We start from the raw sequence: 16,525 nt of genomic DNA, 5'->3' as shown, positions 1-16,525 counted from the left end.
TGTGCAGAATAGCAATCAATTACTCAACATTCAGAGTACAGTATAAACCTTGGGAAAGAGACTGGATCATGCCTCCAAATATGAAGACCATCTGAACAAACCTTCTGTTGTTCCTTCAGGGTTTTTTTTTAACACTCTCAAAGCAAAAAGACATAAACTCGCCCACTTTTCATAGTGCAGCAATATAATAGCATACATTCCATTCTCACTGAATGTGGTTTACCTTCCGAGACAATCCACAGAAGCTAACTAATTTAACACTCAGAAATGATCCCTTTTCAAGGGGCAATATTGCCACAAATGATTGTCTACAAACCATTGATGCGCATTCTGTTACCTTAAACTAATACATATTAAGGTTATTTATATGAATAGTAACCCACAATTTTAGCTTACTCCCATACTTCTAAATCTAAGATGATCTTGCCAGATAACATAGCCCTTGAGGTTGGGGTAAAACCCATCACAGTGTTCATACTTACCACTGTTCTTTCCATTTAATCATGTTTTTTGTTTCTGCTGGAGAGCCTGTACTACTTTATTTTCCCAAATTCCTTTCCAGGCCACAGATGAACCAAAATGGGTCCACTTTGTGGAAGTGAATGTGGAAACTGTTGCACTATTTATGTTAAATTTTTCTTCACTCTTAGCAGGAAAAAGTACACCCTAAATATTTACACAGGAAATAAGAATGGCATATCACTGCTGTTCACAAAGTTCTGGAATAGAAGTTAGACAAAGAATAATAGAAATGTAGAGCTCAAGAAATCATCAAGTACATCTTCCTGTGATGAGGCAGCACCAATTAAAAGTAGACCATCCCTGACAAGTGTTTGTCCAACCTGTTCTTAAAAATCTCCGATGATGGAAATTCCACAACTTCCCTTGGAAGCCTATTCCAGAGCTTATCTATTCTCACAAGTACAAAGTTCTTCTAATGTCCAACCTAAATCTCCCTTGCTGAACATTAAGCCCCAATATTTCTTGCCCTACCTTTAGTGGATATGGAGAAAAATTGACCATGGCCTTTTTTGTCTCAGAGTGGTAGACGTGATAGACTGTACCTTTCCAAAACAAAGCAAGCAATCCTGTAGCACCCTACAGACTAACATTTTTTAAATAGGTAATGAGCTTTCATGGGTAAGACCCACTTCTTCAGATTATGGGGCAGAACTCACAAATCAGTTAAATATTAAAAGCAAAGAGTGAAGGAGTGGGAGAAGAAGGAGGGGGGAGAAAAGAGCGGGAAAAAGAAAAGAAAACGGGGGAGGAGGAGGGAGTCACTTATCATGAAGAGTAAATTAAGTAGGATGTCTGCATCTTTTAACATATTTGAACACTGTTATCAGGTCCCTTCTTAGTCTTCTTTTCTCAGCATGTCCAGATTTCTTTTAACCTTTCCTCATACTTTAGGTTATCTAAACCTTGTTTGTTTGTTTGTTTACTCTCCCTTGAAATCCTTCCATTCTCTACTGAGTAAGTAGCTCATGTTCTCACTTTGCTGCAGCTGTTGCTTCAAGAACCCTACAACTCATGTACTTCCACACCACCTGGACATTCTTTTCATACCCTGTTCCACCACTGATCTCCATAAAGGTGGAATCTTTGACAGTCTTTTCATGTTTGTCTTTCACCGCCACCTTTGCCAGACATTTGCTATGCTCCCTTTTCTGGTGCAGCGCACACTCTTTTTGAGAACAGTTTTGCTACAGCTCACAAGGATAAGGTTCCAGTACTTTGTTTTTTTTTTAATCTCATATAGTTGTATTGGGCACAGGACAGGTGACGCATACCTCAGATTGACCTCCTGAGCTAGCACACCAACACAGATTTCAAGAAGGAACTGTAAACCTGTTCCAGATAGTTTGTAATGCACCACCTAGTTTCTGTATGTGGAGCACTGTTCTCTTTTGCAGGGGTTCCAAATTTCATTGCATGTCAGCTCCCTTCTTATAACAAAACTGCTACACAACCTAGGAGTGGGGACTGAAGCCAAGACCTGAGCCCAACCTCCACTGTCTCAGGTGGCGGGGAAGGGAGAACCTGAGCTCAAGCCATTCTGCCCAGGGCAGGTGGGGCAAAGCCAAAGCCCAAGAACTTCAGCCACAGGTATGTGTGCAGCAGGATGGTGGCCTACTGCCCAAGCTCTGCCACCTGTGGCTGAAACCCTTAGGGTCTGGCTTTGGCTCTGGGCAGTGGGGTTCAGACTTCAGCCCCAGCAAATGTAACAACTCTAGTGACTCTATTAAAATGGAGTCCTATTCTACAGTTCGGGAACCACTACTCTACATCATGGAATGCCAGTGCATGTGGCTGTATGTCCATTTTTGCAGTTGGCCCACCAAAAAGTACCTGTTTTACACATTGTATGTTGGGGGTGCACATTCTCTGCAGGTCAGCCATTTGAGTGAGAGGGCCACAAACAAATGAACAATTCTGATGCTCCATCCACTAAAAGGGAGCAAGGCATGCCCAATACACATCCCACTCCAATTTTATTACTGCATGGAAGAGAAGGAGTAAAAGGGAAAATAAAAGATGATTTAGGGTGGACACTAAGTCTGGGTGACCTCCATTTGCCAGTGCCCAATATAACACACTTTAATGGTGCACCAAGTTGGGCTTCCAAAGTATATACACATCTCATAGAGCTGGAAGGGATCTTGGGAGGTCATCTAGTTCAGTCCCCTGCCCTCTTGGCAGGACCAAGCACCATCCCTGACATCTATTTGACCCAGATCCCTAAATAGGCTCCTCAAGCACTGAATTTACAACCCTGGCTTTAGCAGACCAATGCTCAAACCCCTGAGCTATCCCTCCCCCCTCAAATGGGAACACAGATTCAGAGGCTGCTTATGAAAATTTTGGAGTGAGCGCATTACCAACGTGAAGATCGGGCAGCAGTTCAACATGGAAGTGATGAAGGCTAGGTGTACACTAGATCTAAAATGGATTGCAGATACGCAGCTCTAGCTACAGCAAATGTGTAGCTAGTATCAATGTATCAGAAATTGACTTACCTAAGGAAGGTCAATGGGAACATTTCTCCGGTCAACCTCCATTACTCTTCACAATAGCATGGCATACGGGGTGGACTGCTGACCCCATTAAGATCCATTTTGCATGTCTTTACCAGACTCACGAAATTGAACTCTGGAAGATCGACCCTGACTGGTCAGTCTTCCCAGAAGTGTAGATGTGCCCTGAGAATCATTTTGCTTTATTGCATCATGTGATGCAATGCTGATAGGATGTATATACACAACATGATATCGAACACCTCTGCAAGTGATGCCGTTGATATTACCATCAGAAAAATTGCATACATGCAGTATGCAGAGTAGCTGTGGACTGTCTAAATATTACCCAGGAAGGTGTTATATTACCTTTGGGAAAAATGGTAATGTTCGGGGAGATTAGACTATTTTAGAGGTTGTTAAATTGGCGGCAGTAGTAAAATCAGGCTTGGAGGACTCCTAGTTTGTCCTAATAATAATAAAAACCCTATGACTAAACTTAATAGTAGTCTCATCTAAAATGTGGTATTAAGGATATATTATGTGTTAAAGTGGCTAATTAAATCTGCCCTAGCTAGTTTATTAACAGACAGATAGAAACAAAAAAGAGCTTACTTGTGGTGAGGCTGAGCACTGCTACAGCTGACACTGAGGTGCTAGATTTGCCAAAGGGCTTAGGCCATAATGCCTACTCTCAGCACCTAAATCCCAGAATCAGGCATTATTGAAAACCACTGCCAAGTTGTCCCTAAACGTCGCAGGTGCCTACAACTGCTTGGCATCTAAATTTTTGCAGTACAAATTCCTTAGGCAATGTTTCAGCTCTGAGCATGCCCTAAACCAAGCACATGGGCTCCCAAGTCTCTACGCAATGCACAAACCGGGGGAAGATGTGTATTCCTCTGCCTACGCCACCTGCAGGTTGTCATTTGATAAGCATGCTCAGACCACACCTACCAAATAGTGCTCCTGTGGGAGAGCTCACACGCAGCGGCCAAGCAGAAGGAGGTCCGCTCTTATAACTTTTATTCCAGAGGTTATGGTACTCACCTCAGATATGGGAGATTCCCTGGATCAAGTTCCCTTTCCCACCTGAGGTAGAGGAAGGATGTGAACAAGGATCTACTCCTCTAAAATGAGGGTTACAGGATATTCTGATGTGGGGTCTCTCCTGTTGAAGTTGTTCTGCTGTGGATAGTAAGTATAAAATGTCAGTGGAGCAGGGCAGGATCCTGGGTCTTATACATCCCATGTGAGTGCTCATACATGTTTCTGTTCTCTCCCACTCCCCCTCTTCATTTCCCTACTCTCCATTATTATTTTCACAAACCTCAGTTAGGCTCACCCCTCTCATCTGAGCCTCCCATTTGAGTCCCTGTATCTCATTTTCCTATCTGTGAAATGAGGATAATACTTCCTTTCTCCCTGCCTTTGTGTATCTTCTTTGTTTAGCCTGTAAGTTCCTCAGCACAGGGACTGATTGTTACTATACTACATTATTTTACTGTGTTATAGAGGCATTACAATACTGCACAACAGGGTCCCAATTGCAATTAGGACTTTGGGGTGTTACCATAATTATGTAAATGATAAATACTCATTATAACTGGAATGAATACATGATACAAACTCTTAGCAGTGACTGTGACCTGCATCAGAAGTATTCTAATAAGAGAGGAAGTTCAGAAGGTTTTAGGGAGCGAGGAAAATATTTCTAGAGAAAAGTGGTGATATTTTAAGCATGATTTCTTTTGAGTTACACTGGTTTGAGCACTGCCCTGCTAAACCCAGGGTTGTGAGTTCAATCCCTGAGGAAGCCATTGAGGGGCCTGGGGCAAATAGATTGAAAAAAAAATCTGCCTGGAATGGTGCTTGGTCCTGCCAAGGGGGCAGGGGACTGAAGTTGATGACTTTCCAAGGTCCCTTCCAGTTCTACAAGATGTGTAAAACGTTTGTCATGAGATTTACAAACTTTGCACTGGGCAGCAAGGGGCTAAGAAACTGCTTGGGGTTCAGCCAGCCTCATCCTGCCACACTGGTAGGAAAGGCATCCACTGAAGGAGAAGCATAGAGGCTCGCTGGGCAGCATACCAGGGAGGAGAGCAGACCTGTGACTTGCAACCCCAGCAGAGAAGAACTGAGGGAAGGCAGAATCTCTCCCTAAAACAACTGCCCAAAATTCCCTCACTGGTGGAATGACCTGTTACAGAGATGACTTCAAAAGGAAACATTCCCCTCTCCCTCTCTTACGACCTCCCACTTCTGTTAAGTCCCTTTTTGTTTGGCCCACCTTCAGCAGAGGGAAGCCCTAGAACTGGTGTGTCCCAGGAGGGAGAGCCACATGACAGGAGGGTGTGCCACATGACAGGAGAGCATGGCACACTACAAGAGGCAGTAGTTGCTGCCTGAGAGAAAGGAAGCTACCATGGTACATTCAGCTACAAGAAGGTTGCTGGTGAGGAGCAGATGCCCTGCATGCTGCCTTAACCCAGAGGGTAACCTTGGGAAAATTGCAGGCGGGAATAGAAAGTGACCTAGGAAGGGTAGCCTTCAGTGTCCCAGCTAGCAGATCACTTGATGTCTTGCAAAGAGCCATAGGCTGGAGCATGTTGGAGTGGGAGGACTTGGGCTCCCGTAGCAACCATTACCCCTGCAAGTCATGGGACTGAGACACTTGTTGATACTCCCCTACCAACCATCCTCTGAGCAAGGACTGTTACACCACTGTATTCTTTTCCCAACTAAACCTGGGTTTGTACACGTCATTAAAATGAAGGGAAAGTGTATCTACAGTACAGGAGGCAAACATCTTTGTAAATTAGTATCAGGGTTCCTGTCTCACCAGGTTTAATATTGTTACAACAGCAGCATGTAAGAAGGTCTATGAAGTCTTTTACAGAAGAAACCCAACAAAATCATTCTGATCCTACCTGTGCTCTTCTAATAGGCTTTTGTGGTTTTAATAGAAAAGCCTTTTAAAGATACATCCTGTATTGTCCATTTTGTTCAGCTCATTCTCATGTTCAGGCTGCATAACTCATGAAATGTAACAGGAAGAAGGGAATTTTGCAGACTTTTTTTTTTAAATAACACAATAGGGAGATTAGAAACTGGATCCTTTTCTGATTGGCTTTATCTTGCAGATACAGAACAATCCTAAAGTTTCCAATCTGTAATGCCCCATGTTTTTAAAATTACAGGCCTAAGAGGCTTGCTTGGCAAGAAGTTAAAACCACTTACAAACTGCTAGTGGTAAAACATTGTATGAACGTTTTTTCTTGCAAAATATTGGAAATAACTACTGTAGCATTACTCAACAGTTAAGCAACCTCTGTTTACTGTATTAGCTGCCTGAACAACGTGTACTGCATACGTACATTCACTCCCTTTGGATCCAAATGCCTAAATGGTCATGTGGCCCATAAAAGTAAAACAAAAACTTAGTGAACAAGTCTGCTTCTAACTGGCTTCATGTTTGTAGCTGGAAGGAATGTCTATCTTCCAAAGTCACTAAAAAGAACCATGACTATTTTACATATACAAATGGTTATAAAGGATGCATCCCTTCTAGAGAAAAATATGATTTTCTTATGCATGCTGTTTGAGATATCCAGCCAAATTCTTCAGTGTACACTGTACAGTAAACCCTTGAGATACGCGCAATCAAGTTGCACGTCTTGGGGCAATGCGACTGCCTCCCGTGACAAGGGTGGGAAATTGCTCCTGTCAGGGGCGGCAGCCTTGAGTCAGGCTGTTGTGCTTGACGAAAGCGGGGAAACCAGTCATATCAGGGTGGCAGCTGCTGCTGTCAAAGGCAGCAGCCATGAGTCAGGCTGCCGTCCCTGATAGGAGTGGTTTCCCAGTCCCTGGAGTGGCAGCGAGCTGGGAACCAGGTGGCAGCCTGGCTCCAGCTCCCCCTCCACTTGCAGAGCCAGGAAACTGAGCAGGGCAGCAGTCCTGGTTAGTTTCCTGGTTCCAAGGAGCAGAGGAGAGCTGGGCACCAGGCTACCCCTGGTTCCCAGCTCCCCTCCACTGGGGAGCCAGGAAACTGAACAAGGTGCTGTCCTACTCAGTTTCCCAGCTCTGCAAGTGGAGGGGAGCCAGGAGCTCCCACCTCCCTGCCATTTACAGAACCAGCTGGTCAGTTTTCCGGGTCCTGCAAATGGCAGGGAGATGGAAATCAGGCTGTCCCCTGGTTCTGGGCTCTCTGCCACTCTGGGATCCAGGAAACTGACCAGTCCTGCTGGGCCAGTTAGTCTCCGGGGCTCCTGCAAGCCCAGGGAAGCCAGAAACCAGGCTGCAGCCTGGTTCCTGTCTCCCTTTGACTTGCACGAAAATTCAAGTTACCCAGAGGTTGCAGAAATGCAAACCTCACCTAACTTGAGGGTGTACTGCATAGGAATGTGCATGATAGCATGTACTAAGCTAAGCCAACATGCATTTCTCACAGGAAATGCAATTAGACATACACTCATGGGCTACGTCTGCACTAGCCAGCTACTTCGAAGTAGCCAGCACAACGTCGAAATAGCACACGTTGTGTCTACACGCACCGTGTGCTATTTCGACGTTCAAACTGACGTTAAGCGGCGAGACATCGAAATCGCTATTCCCATCAGAAGATGGGAATAGCGCCCTACTTCGACGTTGAACATCGAAGTAGGGTGTGTGTAGACGATCCGTGTCCTGCTACTTCGAAATAGCGGGGTCCTCCATGGTGGCAATCAGCTGAGGGGTTGAGATGCTCTGTCCAGCCCCTGTAGGGCTCTATGATCTCTGCACCCAGCGGCTCTTAAAGCCGCAGGGACCCAGAAACCCCATAGCAGGAAGCTGGCAGCGTGCACGCAGCAGCCCTGCAACGAGGTGTCCCTGCACAGCCAGAGGGACACCATGGCAGCTAGCCAGCCTTGCGAGCGCCCCCAGAGCTCCCTCTCCAGGCCATCCCAGGGCTCCCAGGCCTCCAGCCCATGGCGTAGGAAGCGGGGCCCCTCCTGGACAGACCCTGAACTCCGAGACCTGCTGGGGCTCTGGGGGGAGGAGGAGGTGCTGCACATCATGGGGAGCAAGCGGTGGAACGTGGAGGCTTTCGCTCGGCTGGCCAAGGGCCTGGCTGCCCGGGGTCACCCTGCCCACACTCCTGACCATGTCAGGAGTAAAGGCAAGGAGTTGCGGCAGGGTTACACCCGGGCCCGGGACTCAGCCAGCTGGTCTGGGGCTGCCCCCGCCACTTGCCCCTATTACCGGCAGCTCAGGGCTATCCCGGGCCCTGGGGCACCTCCTCCCCCCCAGCCACCCTTGACACCATGGCCGACAAGCCCCAGCCGGCCTTGGAGACAGGGTCAGGCCCAGAGGCCAGCCCTGCACCCTCACGGCTAGAGCCGGGACCCTCCACCCCAGCCACCGAGTGGTCCAGCGAGGAGGAGGAGCTTGTGCTGGACATACCGCCCCACAGCTCCAGCCAGGTGTCCACTGCATGGGCATCTCCTGAGCCTGGCAGTGCATAGTCAGGTACGTACCCCACAGGGCACAGACCCCCTGAGCATGGGGTGGGAGCACCACTTGACTGGGCCCCCCCCCCCACATCCCCACAACACCCCAGCCTGACATGGCCCAGGCAATCCACAGCACAGGGATGGTGACACAGCCACCAGTGCCCAGCAGCACCTCCACCCATGGACAGTGCCGTGCCCCATCCCCGGGGAGGGGAGAGGGGCGGACCACTGGAGGGAGCCACCCACAGGATCACTGCACGCACCAATGGGGGATGGATGCAGGGGGACACAGGCCCTTGGGGGGATGGGGGTGGGCCACGGGTAAAGGCTGGGTACTCACGGCCTTCCTTCCCCTTTCCTGCTATTTCTGCAGCCGCACCATCCGTGGTCCCAGACAGCCCTCCAAGACCACCGGAGCACCAACTCCCGGGGTCACCGCCTGCCCCAGGATGGGTCCATCCCCGCCGAGGACACTGCCGCACCATCACAAGTGACCCCGAGGTGGCTGCGGCCCTCCAGCGCCAGGCGGACCTCATGGAGTGGAGGCTCCAATTCGAGAAGCAGGAAGCTGCCTGGCGCCGGGAGGCCTGGCAGGAATTTATGGCCACCTGCAACTGGGTGGCCAACACCTTTGAGGAGCTGGTGGCCCATCTGCCTCCCCTGATGTCCTGCCTGCTGCCCTCCCCACTGCCCCGCCTGCTGATGTCCCGCCTGCCGATGTCCCGCCTGCCGTCCCACCTGCCGACCCACCTGCTGTCCTGCCTGCTGCCCCACCCACCAGTTCCTCAGAGCAGGAGCCACCCGGGGCCGAGGACCTGCCTCGGCCATACCTCCCCGTGCTCCCAGCCCCCAGCCGGCCTCACCAGGTACCCCGGCTGAGAGGGGAACCGGCCAGCCGAATGCAGCGGGGCTGGCGCCCTTTTACCCCCACCCCAGAATGATGGGCCGATGCGTGGCGTGCCCACGTCTCCCCCATATATAGTTGTCCCTACCCCTGTATATAGTTATTTATAGTTGACACCCCCATAATAGTTTATTAGAGATGTCCCCAATTGCATATAGTTATTATATTCATTGAATCTGTTTTATATTTGTTAATATTATTTGCCGAAAAGAGGCGACATTTTTGTTCTTGTAAATAATGATAGTTTTATATTTCCAAAAACCTGTGTGCCGTGTGCTTTTGGTGAGGGTGAGGTGTGGGTGTTGGGGCGGGGTGCAGAGATGGCCGTGGGGGTCGCTCACTGGGCCCCCTGCTCAAAGTACTCCCTTAGGGCCTCCCAGACCCGGAGCCCGTCCTGGTGGGCCTGGTGGCTCGGGGCGGTGGCTGGCTGGGGGTAGGCTGTTGCAGCCTCCTGTGCCCCGCCCTGCACGAAGGCCTCCCTCTTACTTTCCACCAGGTTGTGGAGTGTGCAGCAGGCCCCCACAACCTGGGGGATGTTTGGGAGGCCCAGGTCTAGGTGTGCCAGGAGGCAACGCCAGAGGCCTTTCAGGCGCCCGAAGGCTCGCTCAACCACTTGTCGGGCATGGTTGAGTCGGGCATTGAAGCGCTCCTAGCTGTCAGTGAGGTGGCCTGTATAGGGCTGCATAAGCCAAGGGCTGGAGGGGGTATGCCGCATCCCCCACAAGGCAGAGGGGTACGGTGGTGGTATCCCGCAGAGGGATCTCCCTCTGGGGGATGTAGGTCCCCGCCTGCAGTCGGCGGCATAGTCCTGAATTCCGGAGAACGCAGGTGTCGTGGGTAGAGCCAGGCCAGCCCATGTAGATGTCCTGGAAGCACCCACAGCTGTCGACCATGGCCTGCAGGACCACAGAGTGGTAGCCCTTCCTGTTGACGTAACGGCCACCACTGTGGTCTGGGGCGCAGATGGGGATGTGGGTCCCATCAAGGGCTCCAAAGCAGTTGGGGAATCCCATGGCGGCGAATCCCTCGACGGCTGCGTCCAGGTCCCCAACTCACACGACCCTCTTCAGCAGCAGGGCATTGAGTGCACGAAAGTTCCCTGTGGGGAGGGAACATGGGTGCCTGTGAGGGTTTGCAGAGTGTGACCCCCCTCACCCAGGCCCCCCTCCTCGGCCCCCCTCCCTGGGCCCCCCTCCCCAGGTCCCCCCTCACCTAGGCCCCCCTCCCCAGCAGGGGGTTCATCCCCAGGCCTCCTTACCTCCATGAGGACAGCCCCGACTGTGGCCTTTCCCACTCCAAACTACTGTCCCACGGAGCGGTAGCTGTCTGGAGTGGCCAGCTTCCAGACAGCTATTGCGACCCTCTTCTCGACAGGGAGGGCGCGCCGCATCCGGGTACCGTGGTGCCTGAGTGCAGGGGTGAGCCACTGGCAGAGCTCCATGAAGGTCTGCCAGCTCATGTGGAAGTTCCACAGCCACTGTTCATCATTCCATTCCCCCATAACCAGGTGCTCCTACCACTCGGTGCTAGAGGGGTAGCTCCAGAGTCGGCGGGGCACCCAGCAGGGGAGGGTGAGGAGGGCCCAATGGTCGGGGGCATCTCCTGGTGCTCCTGGGGAGGGCTCCCATTCCAGAATCTGCTGGGCGGCTGCCCAGGCAGCATCTAGAAGGGCGCCTGCTCCACGGGAGGCAGCTTGTAGGGCTTCCAGCTGCCGCTGGACGTCCATGTCTGCGGGCTCGAGGTCTGCGAGGCTTGTATCACCAACGCAGTGCTGCTCGTGCAGTGCAGGCCAAGTGTGTCTGGGAGGGGCCCTTTAAGGGAGAGGCTTGCAGCTGCCCCGGAAGGGCTAGTGTGCTCTGTGACCTGGTCCATGGACTTTCCTGGCCCCTTATTTCGAAAGAGGGGGCTTGTGTGTGTGGACGTTCCACATTTCCTTCCGGGGCGGCTCTTTTCGATGTTCCCCAGTGCTACTTCGATGCTGAACGTCGACGTTGCCAGCCCTGGAGGACGTGTAGACGATAATCGTCGAAGTAGCCTATTTCAATGTTCTTACTTCGAAATAGGCTACTTCGACTTGTGTCCTAGTGTAGACATAGCCATGGAATGGGTCTACACCTCCTTGTGTGAGAATGCCACACATTTCAGTTTGGAAAAACACATGCATGACTACTCTTCTCTTAGTGCATGAAATGAAGAATTTGAAGCAATTGAAAAATTCCCTCCATGAATGAAGTTAGACAGTGCAGCTCAGTGCAACAATAGAAGAAAAACTCACTTGGACATTTACCCATTTCCTTTATATGGGGCCTGATCCTGCAAGGTCCTGAGTGCCTCCAGTTCCCATGAGCTTCAGTGGGTGTTCAGGTTGGTCTTGGCTTTTCAGGAAGTGCTCAGAACTTATTAGGGGTGGCTCCCGGCTGTCTCTGGTATACTTCTATAGGTTTACTTGGTAACTGGAGAGGGACCTGATTTGTAACCTCTTCTAGATTTTCTTTTATTTTTTTTCTTTATTTGTGGAAGGGGTTGACATGGAGGTGGGAAAGATTTTCACATCTGATTCCTGCCATTTCAAATCTGCCTCTAGCCTTTGGGCTTCAGTTGGCATCTAAAAACTAAAGGGGCCTATTTACTAAAACTAGTGCTCTTGTAGCCAGAAATGGATAAAACAGCAAGACCTGCTCATCACTCAATTTTGAGGCAAAATCTAATGAGAATGGGTCAAAAGTTCCTACATCACCACGCCTAAATACAAAGCACAACCATGCTTCATCTTGAATTTGAACCACACCATAAAACTCATGCTGATTCAAATGTGTTTTCTTTGAACCATCTGTCACTGCTGTACGTAGTACTACAGGTTGAATCTCTCTCCTCTGGCACCCTTGGGACCTGACCAGTGCTGGATGAGGGAATTTGCCAGATGATGGGAGGTCAATATTTTCTAGCTCATTACCAACACTTCCACTGTTAGAAGATGCTTAGGGGTAAATTGCTGCTAAATAACAGCACAGAACACTGAGAGCCAGGACTGGTGGCTGGAAACAAACTTTATGGGACCATGAGAAACTTGGTCACACCCATGATAAGTGGTTGCCTGACTAACTAAAATCACTCCAGATTATGGAGTTTGCCAAAGAAGACAGTTCAGATTAAAGAGGTTCAACCTGTATTTCTGTGCAACTGCTGTAAAGACAATATTTCAATGTATTTCTAAGACAGCAGGGGCCAAATTCTTTTCTGCAAAACACCAGTGAAATTTCAAAAAATACAAACAGTCCTGTGGCACCTTAGAGACTAACAAAATATTTAGGTCATGAGCTTTTGTGGTTAAAACCCACCTCACCAATTTATTAATCTCTCAGATGCCACAGGACTATTTGCTGTTTTTAAAGTTACAGATTAACAGTTACTCCTCTGAGAATTTTCACCCATGAAAATGTGAAGATAATTTGGTTTTTGAACAGAAATTTACAGTAAATGCTTTCATATCTGGCATCCTATCATCCAGAACTCACAGATAACCAGCATTTTAACCATTTAAAGTAAATTTAGTTAAGTTTTCCATAAGTACGGTATAGTGAAAGTTGATACAAATAAATACAGAAAATACAGTATAAGTTTATAGTGTATGGTACTACTATTGGTAATAAAGTACTCTGAATTAATTTTTGTCTGTTTCTTAGGATCTAATCTTGTTTTTCTTTTGTGTTATCCTTTGCTAGGGATATCTCTCTAAAATCCATAATATTTGACTATCCGGCAACCTCCTGGTCCCAGGCTGCTGGATATGAAAGAGTTTACTGTAATTTAAATACATTTCTCTGAATTTTGTTATTATGTTTACAATACTCTCTTACATGTTGAAAATTAAATTGTCTATGACATGTTTGTCTTCCATAATTTGAACAAGCATTCGTTACTTCACTCTCTTTTCAGTGGAGCTGAAATTAACATGGACCTTTTGGTTTACATTTGGTTTCTCATGATTTCGTCCTCATTTCTAAACTTTTAATTTTGACAAATACACTTGAGGAAGGGATTTGAGAAAGGGATTTAATAAAATGTGCTTGACATTTTCCCTTACTTTTCAAGCAATTCTAGATGCCTTCAGCAATAATAAAAAACAGCTCTCTGAATATGTTTGTTGTTTAACAGCTTCCCTCACTTCTGGGTGACTGACTGCAACCTCAGTGCAGAAAATACTATAGGTCCTATACAAATATGGCTAGACGTATACTTCCACGAATCTTCTGGAAGGTAAGAAGTAATACAATGGGTTTAAATTGTAAATTAGGGCACAGAATGTGTCACAATATAGTCAGGAAATGATAATGCAACCTATAGAAAAATGGAAATGGGGTTGATGCCCCTGGCTGAGAAATTACTGAATACATAGGACCAGGGAACAAGAATACAGAAAACTGAGTTTGGCAAGTAAGTGAACTTCCTACTAGACTAAACCAGATTGAAAGTAGGTCAGATTTTCCCTTTTGAGAATGAGGATAGAGAACATAACTCTGTGTGACATGGGATCCATTATATTTAATTTTCTTCATTTCTATCAGCTCTCAGGAGCCCTGAAGACTGGAAATCTTGGGTTTTGCAACTATGGCAATTATCTAAACTAATATTATAGAGTTACCTGCAATCATTTTCATTATATAGCACTTTAAGAATCTGTTGACATTTTTGTTAGGGGTCTCCTTTCCCCCCTAGATTTAAAATTTGGCTGCTAAAATTAGCTCCAGCTAAAACTTGGAACACACACCCTCAGACAGGCTTTAGTGAAAATATGTCCTGGACCTGTCTGAAACTTTACTAGTGTAACTCGTCTGCCAGGTGGTGTTGGCAGGAACAGTGGGATTGGGATCAAAATACCAGGGGTTCCTATTAAGTGTAACAAAATACCACTGGCTCAAGCCCCCATCAAAAACACAAAATATCATCCTTGAGCACACGTAATAGTCAAAACTTCCTCACGCACGCACACTGTGTCTGTGCATGAAACAAGAAATGTTTTACTAAGGGAAAAGGGAATGGAGCATCAACTTGGGGAAACACAGCAACAAAGGATTGATATTTATATTAAGTATTATACTAGGGGTTGGGTGAAATCTAATTAAAACAGGGTGCCCAATAGACTCCCTTCTTTCAAGATAAATGTAAAAAGCAATGAAGCTTCTTTCTGGATTAGATAGCTGAAACAAAATACAAGCCACATGCAAGGCTGGAGAAAGAGTTGATCCTTGCAGCCCAGGGGGGTTTCCCTGTGGTCAGCATGCAAATGCATGGTATTACAAGCTGGGTATTGTTAGAAGGATCATTCTGTGCAGGGGGTGGTACTGTTTTATGGAGTGTTCTGTGTGTGCACATGGGGCAGGGAATAGCTAAATGGTTAGCACACTAGCCTTGTAAATTGGGGATGTGAGCTTGACCCTTGCTATGTCCTCAAATGTATTTCATGAAAACTGTTTCTGAGTACCTACAGGCAGATTAGATGAACATGTGTTAGAGATGGTGCAGGGGGCTGGATGTGTTAACCTCTTCAGGTCTTTGACTCCAATCTGTTGTCTGATGGTCCACTATATCTGTCTGCGTGAGAGAAAAAGGGACAGAAACCTCACAATGCACACAGAGCAAGCAGCAGTCAAATGTCAGAGACAGCCAGAGAAGCACTTGTAGCATGACCCTGAAAATAAAAAAAGCCAAGAAAGAGACATTGGTTAGAGTGATTCCTTTATAAAAGGCTTAGAATTATGAACAAAATAACTGTTTCCTGCTGTTTGATTCTTACCGTGTTCAGGGAAACCAGACTTCGTATACATTTTTATCAATGCAATTGCATCAAAAACGTATCTGATTTCATCATTTTCTTCCTCCAAAAGACACAACCTGCAAGATCGTGAATGTTAGCTAATCACACTAATCAAAAAGGTCAACAAAAATAAAATACCCACATAGTAACTTTGGCAATAGTCCTTTACTTCAGTTCTTCACCTACCAGTGTGACTATCTGATCAGCAAGTGTCCCTTTAACACACCAATTCCTCCTTCCACCTCCATTACACCTCACTCACATTCTGGTGGGAGTGAGTACTCACAGAATACAGGAGCACACTCAAGCATTCTGTCTCCAGCCTCATGGGGAAGTGCTGCCTGGCTTGTTCTTGAGGCTCCATTACCTCACACAACTACAGCAAGGTCAACTTTACTTGTGCTCAGTAGGGGCAACCCCTCTGTGCAGTACACTCAACCTAGCTCTGCTGCTGAGCTTTGCAGCTTCAGCAAAGAGCCGCCCCCCTGTCCCAGTGCCTCAGCCTAACTCAATGGAGGAGAATGTACAGGATGCTTAAGCAGAGTTCTTACTACTAGAGATTTATGCCTTGAGACAAAACAGGAGCCCCCTTTCATTGTTAATTCAGTCCCAATGCCTCACCAGTTCAGTGTTCATTTACATTACTGGTGACTCTCCAAAGGGTCATGTGGAGGATTTCTGCGTAGAAAGCTTCTGCAGATGAACTCTTTCTGTAGCCTTACTTTCCCTTATTAAACCACATATGGTGGAAGAATGGGTCCTTCCTCTGTGAAGCTTTTGTACGCTCTTTTCCCTCTTCAGCAACAAAGGGTTGGAGTAAACTTCCTCCTGTAGCAACCTGCATGGGACTTCCAGGCAGGACCACAGGTTGTGGTTTGGGAAGAGGCATAGAAAATCAGTCTGTGTACACACTGCTGGAATGCAAGCTGCATTTGCAGCCCCTTTGTAAACAGTTCCATTAATAGATTAATTTTCAGAACATACACTCTTTTCATGTTATTACCCACCATGTGGTATGTGTAGTATCTACCTAAAGGTAGACAGGATAGGCCTTAAACAACTGCCCATTTTTAGGCATGTTACCACATACAACACTTGAAGTAGAGTAAGAGAGACAAAAATTCAACGAGCTGTGTAATTTGGTGCTCCTGAAACTGTCTAGTAACTTTGAATAAGAGATGTAAAACTGAGTTCTAGTGACTGCATAAATAATTGCTTTAAATGTATGCTGAAGCTATGGGGACTGTTGAGCAAGGGTGACAGAACTCAGCTCATGGTACCTGCAAGCCTCCTGGAT

The sequence above is a fragment of the Carettochelys insculpta genome, chromosome 6 (assembly GCF_033958435.1).
Source record: "Carettochelys insculpta isolate YL-2023 chromosome 6, ASM3395843v1, whole genome shotgun sequence".
In the NCBI taxonomy this organism is placed as follows: domain Eukaryota; kingdom Metazoa; phylum Chordata; order Testudines; family Carettochelyidae; genus Carettochelys; species Carettochelys insculpta.
The sequence above is the reverse complement of the archived record's forward strand: the minus strand, read 5'-3'. Positions refer to the sequence as shown.